Below are 26,078 nucleotides of genomic sequence, written 5' to 3'. Positions count from 1 at the left end.
TGTGAGATCCCTCCCAGTTGCGGGTTGCCACACTGTGATGAGGTTTTTGGTGAGACTGCCTCTGCTATCTATCTTGATGTGGCCTTTTTACTGTTTGCCCTGTTACTGTTTGCTGTGCAGAAGTTGTTTGGCTCATTTTTAGGTCTTTTTCATAGGGAATTGTTCCATATGTAGCTGTAGTATTGGTTTATCCATGGGAGGAGGTGAGTTTAGGATCTTTCTATGCCACCATCTTGGACTTTCTCCTTCCATTTTGTTTTCTAATATGGTAAATGGATAGATATAAGTAGTGACCTACTGAAGCCCGTTCTTACCAGCTCGAGAGAGCCAGTGTTGTTAATCTCTTCTTAAATCTTTATTCAGGTGTCACATTGCTAGCTTGAAACTAGCCACATTGGGAGTATTTACATCATGGAAATGAGTTGAAACTACAAATTTGGCATTTTTGAGGGTAAAGGAGGGAAAGCTGGCTGTTGAATATATGCCATTGCACAACTAGATATAATACACATAAACAAAAGTTCTTTGGTGTTCTCAAAAAATTTAAGATCGAAATGGGCTCAGGGACCAAAAAGTCTGCTAATCATAAATGAACTGCTGGTAGTTACTTTACTGTACAAGTTCAACAGCAAAGTCTGTGCTAATATATGATGAAGGCGGATTATCAGCCAGGTGCTTTGTCTTTAGAGCCACTTCACCAGTTTCTCCTGTGGTGTCTTCCAACAAGAGGAACTCCATAAAGTGACGTGAAGTCATAAGGTATGTCATATGCTTTGTGGTTGACACCCTAAGTTCATAGCTTACTTACTTTTTGAGAGATCAGAGACTCTCAGTATTATGCGAATATAGAAAATTGGGGATGAGAAAAGATTCTGGGCTTGAGTAGTTAGAGAAGTCTTTAGGGAGGAGGTAAAGCATGAGATGGATCTTAAAAGTTTTTAGGGAGGTGTATTGGCTGAGGGATGTGGAAAAGGGGTTAAGCATGTGGGAGGTAGAGGCAAGGTATGATTTTGCTGTGAAGAATTTGAAGAGTTGTTTTAGGAAATAATGAAGCAGATGGGGGTTGAAAGAAAAATCAGGCTAAGAATTAGGAACTTAACTGGATAGAGCATAACCAGTAGTGTATTTTTTAAAAACTGGATCAAATGTTAAGGTGAAAGAGGTCTTTTCAGAGATTAATCTGGCAGATCTGTGTAGATTAGCAGGGAGTGGTCTGAAGCCAGGTAAACCTGTTTTAATCATCAGAAAGGAACGATAGGGTGAAGAACCTGGGCTACTAATTCAGAAAGACTTTGCTTAAGATCCTTCTTCTGCCCCTCTGTTATTTTCAGCTCATGGATAAGATGGAGATAACTAGCTAGTTGGGTTGCAAGTAACACAAAGGCATGAAAGAGTTTAGTAAAGGTTAGGTGCCTGGTACTATGCTGGGACCTTCAGTGAGAGGTATTATCAATGCTCCTTTTGCTACTACTACTTCTACTGCCACTACTTTTATAATAATATTTGATGCGCTATAATGAAGACTGAAACTGGTGAACCATAAGTAGAAATAGGATGTAGAAACCAGGCCCATCCTTAACACTAATGGGTGCAAGAGTACACATGAAAGTTCACTCATTATATTTCTGAATATTTAAATGCTACAAATCAGTTAACTGTTAAATAAAATGTGCTCTACCTCCTAATTTGACTGATACAGCTTTGTAATGAGGTGGATGATCATTTAGAATTTACAGGTTCTTTTAGGAGTTCTGTTCTAGAATATAGTGGCCAAAGGAGAATTGGCCTGTCACCTTGTTCTTCTCCTGTAGTCTACCTCCTTTTGCCCATATCCTAGGTTCTTTGCCATAGCGTGTCCACATGCCTATTTCCCAGGCAACCTTGCCTCACCCCTTGCAAGCTATCTTTTGACTGCCCCTTGGGCCTAGAGGTGGGTTTGCCTGCGTCCCTGTCTGCCCTGGGGACGATACTTCAGGGCTCTGTATGTAAATTTGGGATCCTGGGAATCTGCTGTGGTAGAGTGCTGAGGAGTCAGAGAGCATGCCCTGAACTCTGCAGACTTCTCACTTCAAGAAGAAGTACCTGGCCAGGGGGCCAAAGTGGGGGCCAAAGTGGGTTCTCTAAAGTGTAAGGCCCAGGGCAGTGACTCTTTGTGCCTGGGTCTCAGGATGGTGCTGGAAGGGATCATCTGACATGGGTGACAAATCAGCAGGATTTGTTTACTATTAGTTGTGGAGTATGAGAAAATGAGCGTGAAAAAAATGAATACCAGGAGAATTATAAAGCCACTGAGAGAGTTAGCATAGTATGTGGGAGCAGATGAGGTGGGACCTGAATACAAAAAACTGTGTTTTGCTTGGCATTGAATACCTAATCAACTTCTAGCATATTGCCAAGCACATAGTAGTGAGTCAAATGTTGAAGGGCAAGATGAAGATACTTGGATTATTTGTGCCACAGATGAGAAGAAAGTCATTGTAGAATATAGAAAGAAACAAGAAAATAAGTTCTTGTGGGGCCAGTGTAGAGTTTTGAGGGAGGGTGCATCTTGCTGTGATTGGCATGGTAGTGAGTGAGTGAGCTACTTGTGTGTGTGGACCATGTATATTTAATATTTGTATGTGTGGCGCCTAACATAGTTGCAATTCTTTTTTAAATAAGTAATTGAATAATATTATATGAGAACAGGCTTTAAGAAATGAATTGGATCTTAAAGTTAAAATGATTAATGGCAAAGACAATTTGTATTATTAGTGATCTGATATGGAGTCTGAGAAACTTGTAATAATTCAAGACATGAAGAGATCCCAAGCAATTGTGTTAGTTTCAGAATGAGGTGGCGAAAAATGTCTTCAAAGAGGAGATTTTACTTGTAACCTGTCTGGAGAGGAGTAGAGTACACAGATAACTGTAGATTAGCTTGAATTTTCTTACTTGATATTCACTCAAATTAAGTACAGGTGAGGGTGGTTGGAGAAAAGAATCCAAGCTAAAGGACTTGGTAGAATTATCTTAGAAACATCTGATTATGGGTATGTATAACTCATAGTCATTTTGCTCAAAGTTGTTATGAAGTATTTAGTCACTTAATTTATAATAAATATGTACAATAATATCATGTCAGAAAATATATGTCATAATGATAATAAGGTAACAGGAAAATCTGATAATAGGGTTAAAATTGTCGAGTTCTTTCTGAGAACTCTGGTGTGTTAATTAGTGTAGATGATTGCATTTTTGCTGTATCTGACTTGTAATCTCCTAAATACACAGCAAACACCTGTGATTACTTTAGTGATCCTTGTCTTGTCATGTTCAAGTCACCCCGAAAATGTGTATTTAGACTGTTCCCTGTTCATATATACTCAGCTGTGCCTGTTTGCTTTGTTATTTTTCTGAGTTTAATGGACCGACATAAAAATTTATGGCAACTGTCACTTAATGTCACCTTTACCTTTAAAGAAAAAAAGAAAACAAACAAAACTAAATCACGCCAGGCAGCTATGATGCTGTTTACAGTTGACTAAATTATCAGAATACTTTGTACTAAATTTATCTCTGACATCATGGGCCAAATTTAGGGCAAAAACGGTATGAACATATATAAACAATATACTTAATTACATTTTTATATATAAGTGTTACCCTAAATTTAATTTATTAGCCAGGAAAAATCATTAGTTTTAAAATAACGTTGCCCATTCGTCTCTGAACCAAAGATTTCTTTTTAAAATTTCCATAAAACTGAATAATCATGTATATCTTATTAATTTCTCCGGTTTGTGACCTGTTTGTATGTTGTTTCTGCTTGTTTATTTTTAAGAAATAAATCTTATTTATTTTTAAGGAATGAGCAAAGGTATGTCAGCTGCTAATCCATTCTCACTTTTGCTTCTCTATATCAGGCTGTTCTCAGAACTGGCTGGTCTCTCATCTTCACAATTTAAAAGCATAGGTTTTTTCAAAGAATTCTTCTCTTCATTATTTTCCCTCACTTAAATTTTTCCTGATTATTAGGTTAATATGTTTACTTGACTTCTAATTCTTTGAAAAGTAAAAGTTCTCTCTCCTTTTCTGTAAAATCAATATAACATTTTTTTTTGGCTAAATAGGAAACTTTAAAAAATATAGTTATGCAAAGAAATACTTTAAAAATAATTCATTTGTATGGTAATTAGTATTTATCCACAAATTCAATAATTTAAAATAATCATATATCTTCTAGATATCAAAGAATTCATTTTTAATGTTAACCTAATTCTTCTTGCTTTTAACATTTTAGGCCACTTGGTCATTCTGGCATTTTATGGTAGAGAATACATTGAGTTTGGCTCATGGAAAGAATATGAGGTAATTGATCCATGTTCTATATAAATTATGAATGTACACAAAACATAGAGTATTTTAATATGTCAAATATGGGGTCTCTGAATTTTTTCAATAACTTTTTAAAGTGTGAGATTTTGAGGTAGGTTTTTCCTTTCTTGATGGTTGACAATAGCTAATATGGTAAGGAACTTTTCTTTTACTACTTGTATATGTTTAAGACAAAGTATTGGAGCTGTTCCTCACATTATACGGTTACAGTTAATATTTTTAAATGCTTCAGATAGCTTATTAGCTCTCTGTGGGGCTAAAAAAACCTCAAGAGAACGCCTCCTTCCTATCCACCTCCCCAGCCCGCCCGAAGTAGGATTAAAGGCATGCTGCATTGAAAAGTACTAGCAGCTAGTGCAGGAAATAGTGTGAAAGGGCATTGAGGGTCCTATAATGTGAAATTTCTAGGCACTTCTCAGTGTGGTCTAATGAAAACAAATATGAGCCTCATATGTTAGTCTTTTGCTGTCCCTTTGGTACTCTTGTGTCACCCTGCATGATGCCTGACTTTGGCATTCTAAAATGGCACTCAGCTAAGTGCATATGCCACATTCATATCCATAGTTGTTTCATAGATCACCAAGCATCAATCCTATATCAGAATTAGTTCAAATTAAAGATAGTAAAATATAGCAGCTATCCTTATGAAATTCAGCCCATGACACAGGAGTGTGAGAATCGGCGGGTACTAACTATTGAGTAGAGTATAATTGGCTAACATACTGCTGATGTCATAATTCCCCTACTCAGTAATGGGTTGGTTATGTAAGAAGGTGCAGCAGTTTGGTGTGTGAACTTCTGCTTCCACTACAGCAGTACTTTAAAGAGGCTTTCCGTTGGCATTCAGAAACGTGAAAAGTGCAGAGGTGGTAGTGGGAGGGGCATCAGAGGGATAGGCATAGAGTCTGAGTACGTGTAAGCTGTTCATCATCATTGGTCTTTGAGATTATGCTTGTACCCGAATTGAATTACTTTCTTACCTTCCCACACAGTTGGAATGCAACTGAAATGCAGCCCATTCAAGGTGGTAAAACATTGCTCTTTTAACATTTCTTCAGTCTTCAGCTTCTGTGGGACGATAACCATACAATTTGCTGGTTAAGAGACTTAACCAAGACTCAACAGAAATAAGCTGGAGCTATTTCCTCCATTTCAAACCTGTGGTTTTATAAAAGTCCACCAAAGGGTGCACCAAAAATTCCCCTAACCACTTTTCAAAATTTTTTATGGATATAAGGTTGCAGGAAACATAAATAGTTTTATGTGTAAGACCTTTGTAACATGATTTATAACAAAAACTATGCATTTATGTATAGGCGTTATAATTAAAGAGCTATAATCTTTATCACTGATAGTATATTTATTTATTTATTTATTTATTTATTTATTTATTTATTTATTTGCGGTACGCGGGCCTCTCACTGTTGTGGCCTCTCCCGTTGCGGAGCACAGGCTCCAGGCACGCAGGCTCAGCGGCCAAGACTCACGGGCCCAGCCGCTCCGTGGCATGTGGGATCTTCCCAGACCGGGGCACGAACCCGTGTCCCCTGCATCGGCAAGCGGACTCTCAACCACTGCGCCACCAGGGAAGCCCTGATAGTATATTTAAAGAGACTCAGTGCCAACTTTTTCAAATAGTTTTCCTAAGAAGTTTTGCAGCTTTATCATATTTATTAAATCATTTGAGTTGTCTGTATCTAACAAATGAATGATATTCTTTTTCCTTATCATTCATTTTTCATGATTGAGGGCATCTGGTATGGGCATCGATAGCATACCTAATAATTGTGATAGCTCATGTGGGCCTAGAGAAAAGAGTGTCCATAGTGTACTTCGATTAAAAATGCTTGCAAATAATGTTTACTAAAAATAGGTTAGTGGGGCTTCCCTGGTAGCATAGTGGTTGAGAGTCTGCCTGCCGATGCAGGGGACACGGGTTCATGCCCCGGTCCGGGAAGATCCCACGTGCCGCGGAGCAGCTGGGACCGTGAGCCATGGCCGCTGAGCCTGCGCGTCCGGAGCCTGTGCTCTGCAACGCGAGAGGCCACAACGGTAAGAGGCCTGCGTACCGCAAAAAAAAAAAAAAAAAAAAAATAGGTTAGTGGAAATTTAAAATAAAAAACCAGTGGATATTTTGGTGGAGTCCTTCTTTTGGGTAAGTTGTAGGAGATGAACTTAACTTGAATTATCCCGAAAAGCCATAGAAAACAAGTTTATATGTGCTGCCCTTCCCACATTTTCCTTTTAATCTGACTTTTGGGCTTTCATTTTGATAGCCTTAAACTCCTTTGTTATATGTGAAATAAGTAAGTTGTCTTGGGAAGGGGAGGGGTAGGGAGGGAAAACGGTTTTTACTTATTGCATGGCATATGGGCCGTTAATTATAATATACTTTATATTTACATTGTAGATCACACTTTATAAGGTTCTTTTGTATGTACAGCATCTTATCTAACTTTCTTCCTGACCAGTTATATGGGACCATATAATGGATGGGAAAGCCGAGTCCAAGAGAGGTTAAGAAACACCTTTGAAAACTGTTGCACAGCAAGTAGTTGGAAGATCTAGCATGTCCACCCAGATCTTGTGACTCTTAATCCACTGTTCCTGTCCACTATATTAGTAATTTTCAAATTGTATTTTCCAGTCAAAGAAGTTCTTCAGGAGCCGCCTTGGGTAATGTTGGTGGCTGCAGAGCAGGTCCATTTTTGTCTCTTTTTCTTTTGAGGCTCTGAGTAGTATTTCATCAGAAGTAATTTTAGAGCCATTGCTCTGTACTATTTTTCTTTGTGCAAGGACTAAAGAGAAGCAAACTATATCCCTCTAAGTGACAGTCAAGGCTGTATACCTCTTGTCCTACTGGCATTGTGGATCTAGAAATAAGAATTAGACTGTTGGCATTTTCCTTACTTCTGTTCCTTGTCAACTAAGTACTTACTGAATATGTACTGAACACAGTATGCAGGATACACAAGTTACTAGCTTTTTACCAGGGCCAATGACAATTGGTTTTAAAATAGTAATATAGTTTTTGTAAAAATTTAAATAGAAACTGTTCATATTAAACATATTATATCTTGGTCATAAAGTGACATTAATAAGCATCGCCATTTTTATACAATTTAAAATATTGCTTGTACTTAATAATCCCAAGGCTGGTAGTTAAGCATATTTGTTCTTAGAAGTAATTTTCATAAGCTATTATCTATGTATAGAGTCTTGAAAATGCTAGATTATAGTAGCATTTATGAGTAATGCTAATAGTGTCACAGAATGGTACCTTCATCATATTATAGAATTCTAGAGTCTTTGATAATAATGGATTCCAAAATATGTTTTCACCTTACCCAAACATGCATTTAAGCCTTATTGTATTGTAACAATCTATGAAATTACATATCTGCAAATAGAAAATAAATTCCATCAGTGGTCAGCAAAAACATCATGAAATTTAATAATGGTTAAGAGTTTATCACACAAATTCAAGATAAGAGTAATTGTTATGGAAGCAACCTAAGTGTCCATTGACAGATGAATGGATAAAGAAGATATGGCACATATATACAATGGAATATTGCTCAGCCATAAAAAGAAACGAAATTGAGTTATTTGTAGTGAGGTGGATGGACCTAGAGTCTGTCGTATGGAGTGAAGTAAGTCAGAAAGAGAAAAACAAATACCATATGCTAACACATACATATGGGATCTAAAAAAAAAGGTTCTGAAGAACCTAGGGACAGGACAGGAATAAAGACACAGACATAGAAAATGGACTTGAGGACCCGGGGAGGGGGGAAGCGTAACCTGGGATGAAGTGAGAGAGTGGCATGGACATATATACTACCAAACGTAAAATAGATATCTAGTGGGAAGCAGCAGCATAGCACAGGGAGATCAGCTTGGTGCTTTGTGACCACCTAGAGGGGTGGGATAGGGAGGGTAGGAGGGAGACGCAAGAGGGAGAGGATATGGGGATATATGTATATGTATAGCTGATTCACTTTGTTATAAAGCAGAAACTAACACACCATTATAAAGCAATTTTACTCCAACAAAGATGCTAAAAAAAAGAATAATTGTTAGACTCAAATCATAGCATTGTACACATTTAATGTATCAACAGTTTTGTACTTTTTATTTAAAACATTTTTTATTGAGCTATAGTTGATGTACAATATTATATAAGTAACAGGTGTACATTATGATTCACAATTTTTAAAGGTTATACTCCATTTATAGTTATTATAAAATATTGGCTGTATGCCCTGTGTTGTACAATATATCCTTGTAGCTTATTTATTTTATACATAATAGTTTGTACCTTTTAACACCCTTACCCCATTTTGTCCCTCCCCTTCCCTCTCCCCACTGGTAACCACTAGTTTGTTCTGTGTATCTGTGAGTCTGTTTCCTTTTTGTTATATTCACTAGTTGTATATTTTAGATTCCACATAGAGTGACATCATACAGTATTTGTCTTTCTCTGTCTGACTGACATCACTTAGCATAATGCCTTCCAAGTCCACTGCTGTTGCAAATGGCAAAACTTCATTCTTTTTTCTGGAGTATTACTTTTCTTAAACTTAGCCATTGAGCTCTTAGTTTAGAGTACTAAAGTAAACACTCTAAACTAGTAATGTTTGACTGTTTTCTCCACAGTTCATTCTGAACATGGAACAATTAGAGAGGCACTGAAAAGGGCAGTAAAAATGGATATATTGGCAGGAGTGAGGAAGGATTCAAGAAGCGTGGGGGGAATCTGTTTTCAAATTTACTTGTATTTCTCTTTATTTTTTATTACAGAATTTCAGCTAAAAATCAATAAAGCAACAAAATGACAGGTATGTTAGATCCTTAAGTTATCTCCTTGAAAGACAGACCTAAGTAGAATGAGCTTGAATTATAGGAAGGATGTTTTTAATTTGTCATAAAGAAGATATCCCCTAAAAGTGAGTGGCAATAGAGGGATATTTGGGATGTCATACTCTATAAAGATCTTTAAGACTGGAATAGTTATCTAAATATATGTTTTATCCTTGAAGTCTCTACCAAGCTGAAGGTTCTTTTAGCTGAAGCTGCTAATTGCTAATTGCTGGAAATTAGCTAATTAATTAGCTAATTAAGCTGCTAATTGCTTGGAAATGTATGCAATATGTATATAATTCTCTTATAACTATGATATATGTAGTTTATGGAGATCCTTATATTATTTTTCAGAGATAAATTAAGATAAAAATTGCAAGTACATTGCAAATTTGGGATTATAGAAAGAACTAAAGTACCCTTATTCTGAGAGATAATATATATTCCATATTATTATGTGTGATTTAAAAATACTTGATAAAAAATGCAGAGGAAGGCAGCCATTAGTCAAAAATGTGAGAATGAAGCTATATCCCTTGGCAAGGTAGTTTAGTGCAAACAGCTAATGCGTTTGAGTTAGTCAAACCTGAGGTCAAATTATGGTTCACCCACTTATTAATTCAATATCCTTATGTAATCTGAGGATAATAACTGTTGCCTTGCAGCCTTGTGAAAACTAAATAAGGGATATATGTGAAGTACATAATGCAGTGCTTGGTACATAGTAGTGCTTAATAAATGATACAGGCATACCTTGGAGATATTGCAGGTTCAGTTCCAGACTATTACAATAAAGTGAACCTTGCAGTAAAGTGAGTCACACAAATTTTTTGGTTTTTCAGTACATATAGAAGTTATGTTTACACTATTCTGTAGTCTATTAAGTATGCAATAGCATTATGTCTAAAACTAATAATGTACATACCTTAATTTAAAAAAATACTTAATTGCTAAAAAATGCTAACCATTATCTGAGCCTTCAGTGAGTCGTAATCTTTTTGCTGGTAGAACATAGAGGGTCTTGCCTTGATGTTGATTGTTGCTACTGGTCAGGATGTTGGTTGCTAAAGGTTGCAGTGGCTGTGGCCATTTTTTTTTTTTTTTTTTGTGGTACGCGGGCCTCTCACTGTTGTGGCCTCTCCTGTTGCAAAGCCCAGGCTCCGGACGCGCAGGCTCAGTGGCCATGGCTTACGGGCCCAGCCGCTCCGCGGCATGTGGGATCTTCCCGGACCAGGGTACGAACCCGTGTCCCCTGCATCGGCAGGCAGACTCTCAACCACTGCGCCACCAGGGAAGCCCTGGCCATTTCTTAAAATAAGACAACAATGAAGTTTACCACCATTGATTGACTCTTCCTTTCACAAAGGATTTCTCTGTAGCATACAAGGCTGTCTGATAGCATTTTACTCACAGTAGAACTTCTTTCAAAATTGGAGTCAGTCCTTTCAAAACCTGCCATTATTTTATCAACTAAGTTTATGTACTGTTCTAAATCCTTAGTTGTCATTTCAACTGTTTTCATAGTGTCTTCACCAGGAGTAGATTCCATCTCAAGAAACTACTTTCTTTGCTTATCCATAAGAAGCAACTCCTCATCTGTGCAAGTTTTATCATGAGATTGCAGCAATTCAGCCACATCTTTAGGCATCACTTCTAGTTCTCTTGCTATTTCTGCCACATCTACATTTAATTCCTCTACGGAAATCTTGAACCCCTCAAAGTCATCCATGAGGGTTGGGATCAACTTCTTCTAAATTCCTGTCAGTGTTGATATTTTGACCTCTTCCCATGAATCATGAATGTTCTTAATGGCATCTAGGATGGTTAGTCCTTTCCAGAAGGTTTTCAGTTGACTTGGACCACATCCATCAGAGGAATCACTATCTATGGCAGCTATAGCCTTATGAAATACATTTCTTAAATAATAAAACTTGAATGTTGAAATTACTCTTTGATTCATGGGCTGCACAATGGATGTTGTGTTAGGAGGCATGGAAACAACCTTAATCTTGTTGTATATCTCCATGAGAGGTCTTGGGTGAGCAGGTGCATTATCAATGAGCAGTCCTATTTTGAAAAGAATCTTTTTTCTGAGCAGTAGGCCACCACAGTGGGCTTAAAATATTCAGTAAACCATGTTGTAAACAGATGTGCTGTCATCCAGGCTTTGTTCCATTTATAGAGCACAGGCAGAGGAGATTTAGCAGAATTCTTAAGGGCTAGGATTTTCAGAATGGTAAATGAGCATTGGCTTCAACAAAGTCACCAGCTGCATTAGCCCCTAACAAGAGAGTCAGCCTGTCCTTTGAAGCTTTGAAGTCAGGCATTGACTTCTCTTCTCTAGCTATGAAAGTCCTAGATGGCATCATCTTTCATTATAAGGCTGTTTTGTCTACATTGAAAATTTTTTGTTTAGTGTAGCCACCCTCTTGAATTATCTTAGCTAGATCTTCTGGATAACCTAATACAGCTTCCACATCAGCACTTGCTGCTTTATTCACCTTGCGCTTTTATGTTACTGAGATGGCTTCTTTCCTTAGGCTTCAGGAACCAACCTCTGCTAGCTTCAAACTTCTCTTCTGCTGCTTCTTCACCTCTCAACTTTCATAGAATTGAAGAGAGTTAGGGCCTTATTCTGGATTAGGCTTTGGCTTAAAGGAATGTTGTAGCTGGTTGATTTTCTCTCCAGACCACTAAAACTTTTTCCATATTAGCATGAAGGCTGTTTCACTTTTCATTTGTGTGTTCCCTTTTAATTTGTGTGTTCACTTTTAATTTCCTTCAGGAACTTTTCCTTTGTATTTACCACTTGGCTACTTGTTTGGTACAAGAGGCCTAGTTTTCAGCCTGTCTTGGCTTTTGACATTCCTTCCTCACTAAGCTTAATCATTTCTAGCTTTTGATTGATTTATTTTTTTATTGACTTTTTTTTTTTTTTTTGATGAGGACCATTTTTTTAAAGTCTTTATTGAATTTGTTACAATATTGCTTCTGTTTTATGTTTTGGTTTTTTGGCCTCGAGGCATGTGGGATCTTGGCTCCCCAACCAGGGATCGAACCCACACCCCTTACATTGGAAGGTTAAGTCTCAACTACTGGTCCGCCAGGGAAGTCCTGCTAGCTTTTGATTTAAAGTGAGAGATGTGTGACTCTTCCTTTCACATGAATACTGAGAGGCCATTGTAGGGTTATTAATTGGCCTAATTTCAGTATTGTTGTGTCTCAAGAAATAGGGAGGCCTGAGGAGAGGGAGAGAGAGAGAGATGGCGGAATGGCTGGCTGGTGGAGCAGCCAGAACACACCCAAAATTTGTCAGTTAAGTTCACCATCTTGTATGAGTGTGGTTCATGGTGCCCCAAACAATTACAACAGTAACATCAAAGATCACTGATCGCAGATCACCATAACAATATAATAATAAAAAAGTTTGAAATATTGTAAGAATTACCACAGTGTGACACAGAGACACAAAGTGAGCACGTGCTGTTGGAAAAACAGCGCCAACAGACTTGCTTGACGCAGGGTTGCTGCAAACCTTCAATTAGTAAAAAGCGCAGTATCTCCACGTGCAGTAAAGCAAAGCACAATAAAACAAGGTATGCCTGTAGTTCCCTTCATTCCCCCATAAGTCTTAATGTTTGTTTAGGAGTTTGGATCAGGAAAACCAATAGAACAGGGAGGGGATGAAGGGGCAAATTGAACTTCAGTCATTTGGGATATAAGATTCAACATACTTCTTGCATTTACTATTTAACGTCTCAAATTTCGCTTTGTCCTGCAGCGGTCAACAAGAATTTAATTGCTTTATTATATTAAGGAGACACCAGTTTTGGTCCTACCTTGAGCAAAAACTTCAATATCAGACTCACTCTTAGGAAGAAAGCCATATGGAGTTGTAAGTAGGAAACCACAGGTGAAGCAGAAAATATTAAATGTCTTCAGATTTTAACTTCTGGAAAACTCACTTTTATTGGAAGGACGTAAATGTTTACTTAAAAGTTCAGTGTTGGGCTTCCCTGGTGGCGCAGTGCTTGAGAGTCCGCCTGCCGATGCAGGAGACGCGGGTTCGTGCCCCGTTTCGGGAAGATCCCACATGCCGCGGAGCGGCTGGGCCCGTGAGCCATGGCCACTGAGCCTGCGCGTCCGGAGCCTGTGCTCCGCAAATGGGAGAGGCCACAACAGTGAGAGGCCCGCATAACGCAAGGAAAAAAAAAAAAAAAAAAAAAAAAAAAGTTCAGTGTGACAGATGCATTAGTTTCTTGGAATTTATGGTCAGTCAACTCTCATTTTGTTTTAATTAGCATAATTATCTTAGGTTCCCTTCTGACTGCTATTCACCCCTATCCTTCCTGCTCCACCCCCTACTCCCCAGCTATCCTACATTATCTTCACTTCTGAATTTCTAAAGGCTCTGCAAATAGCCAGTTTCCCTAAGTTTGTGGTAAAACTAATTTAACTGCAAAACCTGAACAAAATGATGTGAGGTATTTAAGGGTCTTTCTTTACCCCACTCTTTGAACTTTCATTCATTTAGCTACAGAAGTGTTAATGTGAATGATTATGGGTTGCTGCCCCAAATCCATCTGCAGTGTTGTGTATGGTATTGCTTTCTAAAATTAAAACAATTCTGAGTCATGTGACATATCTGAGCCAGTGGCTTCCAATAGGGGGTTGTGAATCTGTTTCATTATTCCATTTTATAGATGAGAAGACTATGCTAGAAGAAAGTAAATTACCAAGGTTTGAATGATATATTAAGATGTTAAGTAAATTATTCAGATAATGCATAGTAAAGCCAAATTTAAACCCAGTAGTCTTATACCAGAGCCCATACTCTTTTTTTTTTGCGATACGCAGGCCGCGCAGGCTCAGCAGCTATGGCTCATGGGCCCAGCCGCTCCGCGGCATGTGGGATCTTCCCGGACCGGGGCACGAACCCGTGTCCCCTGCATCGGCAGGCAGACTCTCAACCACTGCGCCAACAGGCAAGCCCCAGAGCCCATACTCTTAAACTACAAGGCTGTTTGGCCACCCAGTTGCCAAGGCAAGATTGAGCTTAGTTGGTACCAGTATTCATGTCTTGAGTTGACATAATTACTAATCTTTACTAATATAAGGAGGCATACACCTAAATATCTGTAATGGAAGATAATCTCCTTATAATTTGTATGTGGGTATGGACTATTAAGCTTTTCTACATATTTGGGTATACATATGTCTGATCATAGATTTCCCCTAGGTATATTGGAGCCCAGCCACAAAGGCTTGTCTCAGGTTGAGGTAGAAAACTGTCTAGTTTCTCCATTGTCCATCCTCATTATTTTATATTATCTATCTCTCACTAAGTGCTAGAAATTGTTGTTTTGACTTTTTTCAACAAATTATTAATGCCTCTATGTTGTAGGCTAGAAATACAACGTTGAACAAGAAAATCATGGTCCCTTTCTCAGCAGGGGACAGTTGTCATTGTGGATGGGACAGTTCTTGGTGGGTTATCCTATGTTGTAGCATGTTTTAGCGACTATAGGCCAAAATGGCATTAGAACCACTTCCTCTCCCCAATCACTGTGACAACAGAATGACCCCAAAGGTTTCCAAAGTCATCAGGTAAGGGATGGTGGGATGGTGTAGTGGTCTATCTTGATGTTATTCATACTCAGCCTTGAGGATAGTAGCTGCCCACTTGTCCATGCGCTTTGTCCATGCACTATCCAAGTTGAATAATTGATTTTAAGTATTTCTTTTTCTAGAATACAGGCTTCATGCAAATAAATAGAGCTGAGAGAGCTACAAAGCAAATAACTAAACTGGTTACACTCCGGGTACAATGACTAAACTGAAAAGCAAGATTAGTTGTGGATAATGTTACCAATGGCTAATTGAGAATTCTCCTTATGCTGTAAATAACGAGCATAAGTTCCCAAGTTAACATACCAAGATGATGCTATATTTTTTTAAGCTATAGAATCTAAGTCTCTAGGACTTTATATATGCAAATTATTTCTTAAAGACATACAGCACATTTATGCTAATTATATTTTGTAGCACAAACATTTCTGCTTTGCTTTTATTTTTTTAAGAGATTTTTAACAAAATTACAAATTAAAATAATTTGTAAATAGAAACAACTATGAAGGATTTATGACTTGAATTTGTCATTTGAAAGAGGACTAAAAATAAATTTTCATTCAGTGTCCATATTAACTGCCTTTTAATCAGCATTTTATATTAAAAGTAATAACATTTGGAAGTTTACAGAGCCTCAGGCTTATGACAGTTGACGTTTAAATGACAATAATTTTATTGTATTATGATTACATAATTTATTTAGATGCTATGAAACATTCAGAAAATCCAGAAAGGTACAAAGAAGGGAGCAAAAAAAAAAATTATCATTCATTATAATAAGACCATTATAACTCATGATTCAGTAGATGGATTCAAGATTAGATATTTTAAAAAATGAAGGTACTTTTCTGATTGGAAACCATTTTGCAGATGAGGAAGGTGATGAATTGCTCATGTTAATTAGATATGTTTGCTGTAATTCCAGTTTCAGCTGCATATAAAAAAAGAATTGTGAGAGAGATTTATTTTTCTTTAATTTAGATGAGAAATACTTATCAAGCACCTATTATACATTAAACATTCAAAATGGATTTTCCACTTATTAGCTGTGTGACTGTTGGCAAGTTACTCTAAGTAGTCAATTTCTTGACTCAGTTTATTTATTTGTAAAAGAGGGATAATAACTAGTTTGTTGAGTTATTGTAAGGGTTAGTTATAGTTTAGTTGAAGTATTTAGCAGCACCTGGCATATAATTAGACAACAATGAATCATTAGTATATTGTTTTTATTCTTTATAGTAACAATACATAATTTTAGCCCATTACTATATAAAATATCATTGCTGTGGTAGTAATTTAGCATATGAGGTAATTAACTGTGATTATGATAATTTTATTAATAGAGAGAATGGAGCCTAGCTAGACTGACTATACTTAGGGTCTTGTCAGATAAATATTACTTCCTTATATTTGTATAGCAGTTTCGTTTTCAGAGCTCTTTCTCATTTCTTGTTTTATTTGCTCTGTACAGTCTTCCAGTAAGAAAAGCAGGGCCTGTATAATTTTCCATTTTGCAATTGAGGAGCTGAGGCTTGTAAAGAATGACTGACTTGTCCAAGGTCATATGGCTTATAAGTGGTTAATCAGGTTCATTTCCTTCCACCTATAATTAAGATTCTCACTGAACCTAGATTGACCTTCAGTATGGGAAAGAACAGAGAATAGAATCTGACTATAATTAACGAGTCTTCATTTAACTTTAGCCATTTTATAGTTTCTTGTGTTTGCTCCCATTCCAGTCATCTGAACATTGGCTTTAATGTTTAGTAGTCTATTATGTTGATGGTGGTTACAATGAACCACATCTCTGGGTATTCACACACTTGTGAAGTCTCTTTCCTTTCAATCTGGACTGGGCCTGTAGCTTATTTTAACAAACAGAATGCAGCAGAATTAGAGCTGTCTGAAGTCTGGGCATAAGCCTTAAGAAAGCCAGGTAGCTTTTGCTTTTATGTTTCTAGGAGACCTGAACTGTTATGTCAGAAATCTGGCTACCTTCCTAGAGAGACCATGTGGAAATGAGGCCACATGGAGAGAGGGAGATGGAGAGAGGAAGAGAGGGAGAGGGGTGGAGAGAGAGAGAGGCTCTGAGGTTACATGGAGACAGAAGCCCAGTCACCCTAATCCTCGTATTCTAGCTGAGCCCAGTTCCTTCCTGCTAGCTGAAAGAAATTGTGTGAGTGACCACCAGCAAGATGAGCAGAAGAACTAGCTGAGCCCAGCCCAGGTTGCAGAATTGTGAGCAAAAAAAAATAGTTTTTGTTTTTGTTTTTCTGAGCAATAAGTTTTGTGGTGGTTTGTTACACAGTAATAGAAAAGCGAGAGAAGCATGGCAGTGTACTTGAAAATAAAAGTCTTGCTAAAGGGTGTTTCCTTTTCTTGGCCTATTTTGACAGTTTTGGTCTTTTTCTGGTTTGCTAATGTCAGGCAGTGTTGAAGAGAGAGAATAGTAATGAATAATTTTTCCTTTCCAGAAACTCATCTTACTGAACCTTTAAGTACACAGGTTTGGCCGATACTTGGGTAAACCTGAGGTAAACCCAGTCTCTCTGTGCTGAGTCTCTTCAGAGAAATCTCAGGAGATTGGGCTGCTTCCTATTTTCAGGTCTCTGATTCTTCTTCTCTGTTGAATTTCCTACTCCCAGTCTTTTGTGACTCTCTTTATCCCTGTCAGAGTTGAAGTGGATTTGGCCCAGGTTAGCCAGCTAAGAAAAGATGGCATAGTCTTTCTTCCTCTCTTGAACTTGTTTCTGTTGTCCACAAAGACTTGGGAAGCCTTTTGGGGCTGAGAGTAAAACTAAGACATGGACTCACCTCAGTTTCTGATCATTTACATATTACTTAACAGGAAAGATATGCTGCAGTGAAACATTACTCATGCAGTTTATCTTTTCCCTCTCATAGATCAGTTTCTTCCTATTTAACTATAAATACTGCATATTTTATTTTCCCATACAATTAAAGTTATAAAATTATAAAAATAAAAAAATTGCAAAATGTTTTGTAAGTTTCTGCCAGAGATGAGAACCAGTGATCTAAATGCTTATAAGAATAATTGTTCAAAAACAATTTTGTTGTTGTTTAAAATGCTTTTTTGTTTTAAAAAAATACATGGAGATAGATTTAAAATATTACAAAGCTTGATTGGCTTCCAAATTGTTGGAGTGAGGGCCTCAGTGTACTCCCTCTCCCTCTAACACAACAAAAATGCAAAACAACTAAAATCAACCATTTCAGAATTCTGGCAATTGATCAAAGCCAGAGAATGAACTGAAAATTGTCTATCCAAGAGAAGACTACTGAACCTTGAGATGACAGTGGCATCTAACTTGTGCCCACTCCCATTCTCCCTCCTTCCCCAGCTTGTGGTATAGTAGAAACTGGCAGCATTGCAGACAGTGGAGAGATCTGATCACTTTTGGAGATCCATGAAAAGCACCATCCCTAGATTACAGTTAATATTTTGTCCGAACTTGTATCTCCCTGGGAAAACTCAGTTCTCAGAAAGTGATTGGCTATTGATTTGACTTAGAGCTCAGCTCAGCTGGGGGGAAGAAAATGCCTACCCCCTGGGCTTTACTGAAACAATAGCAACTGTTGGCAACATCTCCACTGTTTAAGGCTGTGATTTCAGGTGGGGCAAACAAGAGCCTGGCCAGGAATGTAGAAGGAAATCCTGGAGGATTAGCCAACCATAGGGAACTTTGAAAAGCTCCACCATATTTCTAGATATCTAAAAGATTGCAGATGTGCAAGGCTGTGCATATGCCCAGGAAAGACCTGGGAAAGGAGAGGATCCACCTCTGGCTGACCTTGAGGCTCTGTGCAAGAAGGAAGTGAAAGCTAGGGCTGTCTTACAAGCTACCTGAAGTTTGAAGGTGTGGCTTCTCACGAAGTTTCCTTTAGCTGTGGCAAAGGGTGGAAGATATACAGGCAAGACATTTAAGGAAATCTTCTGACCAGTCAGTCACTGGTTGACCACTAAATTATACTGATCCAGGAAGCCAGGCTTAAAAACAAAAAGAAGAATACTCAGTGGCCACATAATACAGGGACTACAGAATTAGTTCATGGAAGTGCTAAACAAATAAGCAGCACCAAGAAAAAGAAGAGAACTAGCGAGAAAACATCTTAGTGGGGCAGTGTAGAAGATTCTGCCACCAGAATTGTTAAAATACATTATCTAGATAGCTTGATAACTATCTAGTTAAGTAGATGGTTTCAGATATCTATTTAGATATCCAAATAGATAGCTAAAACTATCCAAAATGTCTAGTTTTCAACACAAAAATTATGAGAAATAGAAAAGTATGCTACATACATGGGAAAAAAGTGAAAAACTAGCTAACAGAAAAGTGTCCCTGTGGGCCTAGATTTGGACTTAATAGAAAAGACTTTAAGTCAGCTATTGTAAATATGTTTAAAGAACTAAATGAAACCATGTCTAAAGAATTAAAGGAAAGTGTGAAATATCTTACCAAAGAGAATATCAATAAGCATAGAAATTATTTTAAAAGAACCATATAGAAATTTTGGAGTTTAAAAGTATGATAACTAAAGTGAAAAATTTACCAGAGGGGCTCAATAACTGATATGAGTTGGTAGAAGAAAATATTAGTCAACTTGAATGTAACTCAATAGAGATTATCCAGTGTGAGGAGTAGAAAGAAAATGAAAATGAACAGAGCTTCAAGAGACCTATGGGACACCTCAGGTGCACCAGCACACACATAATGGGAAAATGGGAGTCCCAGAAGAAGAGCAAAAAAAAAAAAAAAAAAACCACAAAAAGCAGAAAGAATGTTAAAAGAAATGACAGAAAATTTCCCAAACTTGTTGAAAAAATACTAATTTACGCATTAAAGAAACTTAGTGTACTCCAAGTAGAATAAACCCATCATAGTTAAATCATAGTCGAATTTAGATATCATAGTTAAATTTACAAAAGTGAAAAACAAAGAAATCTTGAAAATATGAAGAGAGAAATAAGATCAATAGCTGACTTCTTATCAGAAACCACAGATGCTGGAAGACATTTTCAAAGTTGAAGGAAAAGAGCTGTCAACCAGGAATTCTGTATCTAGCTAAAATCTCCTTCAAAGATGAAGGAGAAATTAAGACACTTAGAAATAAACAAAAACTAAGAGAGTCTGTTACTAGCAAATGTGCCCTATAAGAAGTATTAAAGGGAGTCCTTCAAGTTGAAGCAAAAAGACACTAGGCAGTAAACTTAAATCCACCTGAGATAAAGAGCAATGGTAAAGGTAACTACATAGGTATTATGAAAGACATACATATAAAAATACATATAGATGCATTTTTCTTTGTAACTTATCTTCTCATGTTTTAAAAGACAACTGCATAAAGCAATAATAATAAAACTGTTGATGGGTTTATAACACATAGAGATGTAGTTTGACAATAATAATAAAAAGGAAGGCAAGGGAACAGAGGCATATTGGAGGAAAGTTTTAAATTATTATTGAAATTAGGTTAGTATAAATCCAGACTAGAATGTTTTAAATTAAAATACTAATTATAATTTCCAGAGCAACCACTAAGAAAATAAGTCAAAAAATTATAGTGAAAGAAACAAGGGAATGAAAAAGATACACTAGAAAGTATCTGTTTAACACAGAAGAAGGCAGGAAATGAGAAAAAAAAGATATTACAGGGCTCAAATATACCCTTAAAGAGTACAAGTTATAATGTGTAATTTCCATGTAAAATAATATGTTTATGTAATCTTTAAGGAATGTTACCAGTAGAGAATATTGGTCAATGGATCCTCTTTGGGGCTTAATTTTTTGATACTATTGGATACTTATCAACAGATTTAAAAAATATGGTATTTTTACCATAGTGAAAAATGCACCAAAATGAGATCAATATGAAAAGATTCCATTAACCCTGGGTTCTTAAAATGTAGCTTTGTTCCCCGGGAAATGAAACAGTAATGTATGGAAATGAGAGATTCTCTTTACTTTGTTTCTGAAAGTTTGGGTATGGAAAATTTAGTTCTTCCCCTTCCTCTAAATATGGAAAATAAACGATGAGAAAAATGCTTTGGAGAAGAGAGGCGATCATGGGAAAACGGAATCTGGAGATAAATGCACATAGGAAAGGGTTGTCAGAAAGAAAAATGTTCTGGACAGAATATTTTAGAAGTCTTGAGAGGTATTTCTGCCTGCATTTTCCATATATCGTTGATTCTGTTCTCCATGGGCACCCAGCCCAAATGCATATGTGATCTCATAACAACGATTGTTCATTGTTCAAGCAGCCATGCTTATAATGTCTTACATATGCCTTCAGAAAATAAAACCCATGTTTAGCTTTATAGTGTGAAGAAAGTTTAATTATATCAAACAATACATGTAATCTCCTTATTATAGGAAAAGTGATTAAATTGAATTTTCTTATTACTGATTTAAACTATCATTTAAAAATGCAATTCTCAATCTGTTTTCAGTCCCAGCACAGTTGAAGAATGTAGCACAGTTGCATCAGTAATGATGGCTCACTCAACTGGGAGCATCTCTCTGGGTGAGAATAAGTAATATTTTAAAAGTCCTCCAAGTAGTTCTGTTATGGTGTACCTCCTTTCCATTATAAGTAACAAATTTAAATCATAGATTCTTAGAATTTTATAGAAATTAGTGTTATTAAGAGGTTATGATGATTAAAATTGAATCTAGTAAGATTATTTTGTTTCTTAAGCAAGTTACAGTGAACCTTTTTAGTACTTTTTCTATAAGCTTGCCAAAGTTTTCAAGACATTTTTATTCCTATGTTTTTTTCTCTAACCAGATTGACCATTTTTAACTGTACAGTACAACACGTTAACTATTTGCCCATTGCTGTGCAACAGAACTCTAGAACTTTTTCAGCTTGCAAAACTGAAACTTAATACCTGTGAAGAATAATTCTCCTTTCTCCCCTCCCCTCAGCCTCTGGTAACCACCATTCCACTTTCTAGGACTTTTACTATTTTAGATATCTTGTAAACGTAGAATCATGCAGTGTTTGTGTTTTTGTGACTGTCTTATTTCGCTTAGCATAATGTCGTCAAGGTTTATCCATGTTGTAGAATATGACAGGACTGCCTTGTTTTTTAACGCTGAACAATGTTCCATTGTACAGGCATACCTCATTTTATTGTGCTTTGCTTTATTGTGCTTCTCAGATATTGCTTTTTTTTAACAAATTTGAAGGTTTGTGGCAACCCTGCATTAAACAAGTCTGTCGGTGCCGTTTTTCCAACAGTATTTGCTCACTTCCTGTCTTTGCATCACATTTTGGTAATTCTCCCAATATTTCAAGCTTTTTCATTATTATATTTGTTATGGTGACTTGATTTTCCTATTGCAAAAGGTTATGACTTGCTGAAGGCTCAGATGATGGTTAGCATTTTTTAGCAATGAAGTTTTTTAATTGAGGTTTATGCATTTTTTTAGATATAATACTGTTGCACAGTTAATAGACTGTAGTATACTGTAAATGTAACTTTCATATGCACTGGAAAACCAAAAATTCATGTGACTCACTTTGTTGCAATATTCGATTTATTGAGGTGATCTGGAACCAAACCCTCAATACCTCCCAGGTATACCATTTATCCATTTATTTATTTATTTAAAATTCATTTTATTGAAGTATAGTTTTTTTCAGTTCTCTTTTATTGAAGTATAGTTGATTTATAATGTGTTAATTTCTGCTGTACAGCAAACGATTCAGCTATACATATATGTTCTTTTTCATATTCCTTTCTATTATGGTTTATTACAAGATATCGAATATAGTTCTCTGTGCTATACAGTAGGACCTTATTGTTTATTCTTTCTATATATAATAGTTTGCGTCTGCTAATCCCAAACTCCCAATCCATGCTATCCATTTATTTATTGATGGGCATTTAAGTTGCTTCCACTTCTTGGCTATTTTGAATAATGCTATATTGAACATGGGTGTACAAATATCTCTTCAAGATCCTGTTTTCAATTCTTTTGGATATATACCCAGAAGTGGGATTGCTGGATCATTTGGTAGTTCTATTTTTAATTTTTTGAGCAACCTCCGTACTATTTTTCATAACAACTGCACCATTTTACATTTCCACCAGCAGTGGACAAAGGTTCCCATTTCCCTGCATCCTCACTGACACTTGTTATTTTATGTTTTTTGTTTTGTTTTGTTTTGTTTTATAGTGGCCACCCTAACCACTCCTAGGTTATGTTAGGTCTTTATTTACTCCTAAATCACTTTCTAAAGAAGAGAATAGCTACTTTAGGAGATTTCCTATAATTATTACAAATCTTCACACTGCTCCCTGATCTCAAATACTAGAATATTAATTGGGGCTAGTGTTTTAAACATTAGATTGAATGTGTAAAACTGGACATTTGAATTACTTCATACTTTACCAGATATGATCCTCTTTGCTTTTGGAATTCATATGATACTATGTTAGACATCACCACGTTATAAGGCAACGATAAAATGCTTTTGTCACTACCTGTAGTTTCTAAAATGGTAAGCGTGCTTTAATGGCATCATCATAGTGGTGATTGCTGTCACTGGGTGGCTTGTCTGCTCTTGTTTCCAAGCAGTCCATAAATGCCGTATCTTCAGATGTGTTTCTTCAGCGTATACCTAATGTGCTTCTTTGACGCTCTCTGAACATGGTTTTCTCCATTTCATTTACCCTGTTGTATCTGCATGTGAATCCTTCTGTCATCCATTCTCCACAGATTTCTTGCCTAAGTGGGGTTGTGTTGCCAAAAACTTTGCTTCAGTGATGGTAGACCAGCTGTCTTCCAGTGCCCTATATTTGATGAGCTAGCCATTTAATAGTAAGTACAGCTCATGGATGATGCTTATCATCATCTTCAAAACAGAAGATACAATGCTCATAATCCATCTAGTCCTCACAGCTGAATAAATTTGGGCATTTTCTATTTTGTGGTCATGTAGATTGATTGGGAGCTCAGCGTTGTTTCTAACTTGTCTTTGACTCTTCCAAAGATCATACTGCAATGTTATAAGTTTGGGGAAAAAAAAGCCACTTTGAATTTGCGGGCAGATCTGTATTCAAGTCTTGACTCTGCCGCTTGGTTGACTACCTTAAGATATGTTTCTTATCCTCTCCGACTCAGAAATCTTATATGTAAATTGCAGATAGTGATACGCAAACTTTTATTTTAAATGCTTCATTGATATAGTAAGCTTGTGTTTTTAGGAAGTTTTTTAACCAATTCTATCACGTTAGAATTTTCCTCTTACAAATAGTGAAGGTGGGGTGAGCTGTGATAGGGCGAGAGAGAGACATGGACATATATATACTAACAAACGTAAGGTAGATAGCCAGTGGGAAGCAGCCGCATGGCACAGGGATACTGGATCGGTTCTCTGTGGCTGCCTGGAGGGGTGGGATAGGGAGGGTGGGAGGGAGGGAGACAAAGAGGGAAGAGATATGGGAACATATGTATATGTATAACTGATTCACTTTGTTATAAAGCAGAAACTAACACACCATTGTAAAGCAATTATACCCCAATAAAGATGTTAAAAAAAAAAATAGTGAAGGTGAAGGGATTTTTAGACTGGTAATACTTTTATAACCAGTATCTGACAGGAGATCTCTTCTGATGAGTTTGGTTCTCATAGTTTGTCCATTAATTGAAAAAAGTCAGTTAAAACAGATCATAAAAGATGATGCATACATCCCACTAACATTTTAATTCAAAGGTTATAAATAGACTGTCTTTTGATTAGGGCCAAGGCCTTTCCTTATAGTATGGGTTTGCTGACTGGAACAATAAGTCTTTCTTAAATCTATATTTATAACAAATCATTTCCAGTTTACATTTTGTTTCTCTAGATTAAAACTATAGAGAGTTGAAAAGCAATGGTTCTCAAAGTGTGGTTCCCAGACCAGCATCATCAGTATCACATAGGAGTTTCTTAGCATGCAAATTCTTTGGTTTTGCCCCAAACCTACTGAATCACGCTAAGAAGGTGGGGCTCTGCAATCTGTTTTCTCAAGGCCTCCATGCTAAAGGTTGAGAGCCACTATTCTATATTTTATGATTTCCACCAGTTTTTATATTTCTCTTACCCTTGCCTATGTCAACAGCACTGTTCTGTAGTGATTTGCCTTTATAAAGCCTTTCAAAGCTTTTGACTTAGTTGTTTTTTTTTTTTTTTTTTTTTTTTTTTTTTTTTTTTTTTTTTTGCAATACGCGGGCCTCTCACCGTTGCGGCCTCTCCCGCTGCGGAGCACAGGCTCCGGACGCACAGGCCCAGCAGCCATGGCTCACGGGTCCAGCCGCTCCGCGGCACGCGGGATCCTCCCGGACCGGGGCGCGAACCCGTGTTCCCTGCATCGGCAGGCGGACTCTCAACCACTGCGCCACCAGGGAAGCCCCTTGACTTAGTTTTTAAAGATACATTAGCTTTTGTTTTTGCTTTCATTGTTTATCTAATATGTAATTAAATTTGTTAATTACAGTAACAATAAAACTCCCCTAATCAGCAAATACTACTGATTTGGGGAGAAGATATACTCAGCATTAGGGAGCAGAAGTGAGGGGCATACCAGAGAGTAGTCCACATGCCGTGAGTTTTCAGCACACCACGGGCATCTGTCCGTATGTTTGCAGAGGAAGTGGAGAGTGTGGGTTCAATTAGCAAGTTGGGTAAATGAGGCTGGTCAAGAGAGCTTCTCATATTTATTTTTCTGTGTAAGCTTACAAATTTCTCTGATCCTTACCTTTATAGCCCTTAATTCAGTACTTCTATGTTAGACTTCTGTCTGTTGATCTGTAAGTAGTCTTCTTGCTTAGAACCTGGAGTTTGAAATGTGTTTTTGATAACTCATAAATCTCTTAGGTTGATGTGGAGGAAGCAGAAAACCCACCCAGCAGCTCACATGGAAGATGTGTACCTAGTTTCATTGACACCGAGCAGGAAACTGCATAGCAGCTAATACTTGAAGTAGAAAACAGATAGAAATGTTGTTTCCTAGCCTGAGACAGTAACTTTTGCTCCAGTTTTTAGTGCCTACTTTGATTTGGGAGAAAGCAGTCATGTGTGGGGATAGTTCAATTCAGTACATCACGATGGCCATTCCTGCCGAAGTGCAGGTGAAATATTTGCCCACCATTGAGATACAAAAGGGGTTATGTAAGTCAGTCTGGAATCTGGCCTGC

General features: G+C 37.1%; 1 protein-coding gene across 2 annotated transcripts in view; it reads left to right on the top strand.

The window, feature by feature from the left end:
• The window catches only part of RFX3 (regulatory factor X3), a 291,441-nt gene that overhangs the window by 37,878 nt on the left and 227,485 nt on the right, over positions 1-26,078 (top strand). Inside the window, exon 2 of one of the 2 annotated variants that reach the window (XM_007464196.1) lies at positions 4,283-4,350. The exons of the other annotated variant lie outside the window; for it this stretch is intronic. The gene's annotated coding sequence lies outside the window, so the exon portion shown is untranslated. The remainder of the gene's footprint in view (positions 1-4,282; positions 4,351-26,078) is intronic. 2 annotated transcript variants of the gene reach the window in all.

Source organism: Lipotes vexillifer, unplaced genomic scaffold (assembly GCF_000442215.2).
Source record: "Lipotes vexillifer unplaced genomic scaffold, Lipotes_vexillifer_v1.1 scaffold1544, whole genome shotgun sequence".
NCBI lineage: Eukaryota > Metazoa > Chordata > Mammalia > Artiodactyla > Lipotidae > Lipotes > Lipotes vexillifer.
Note: the sequence above shows the minus strand (reverse complement) of the source record. Positions and strands in the feature narration are given on the sequence as shown.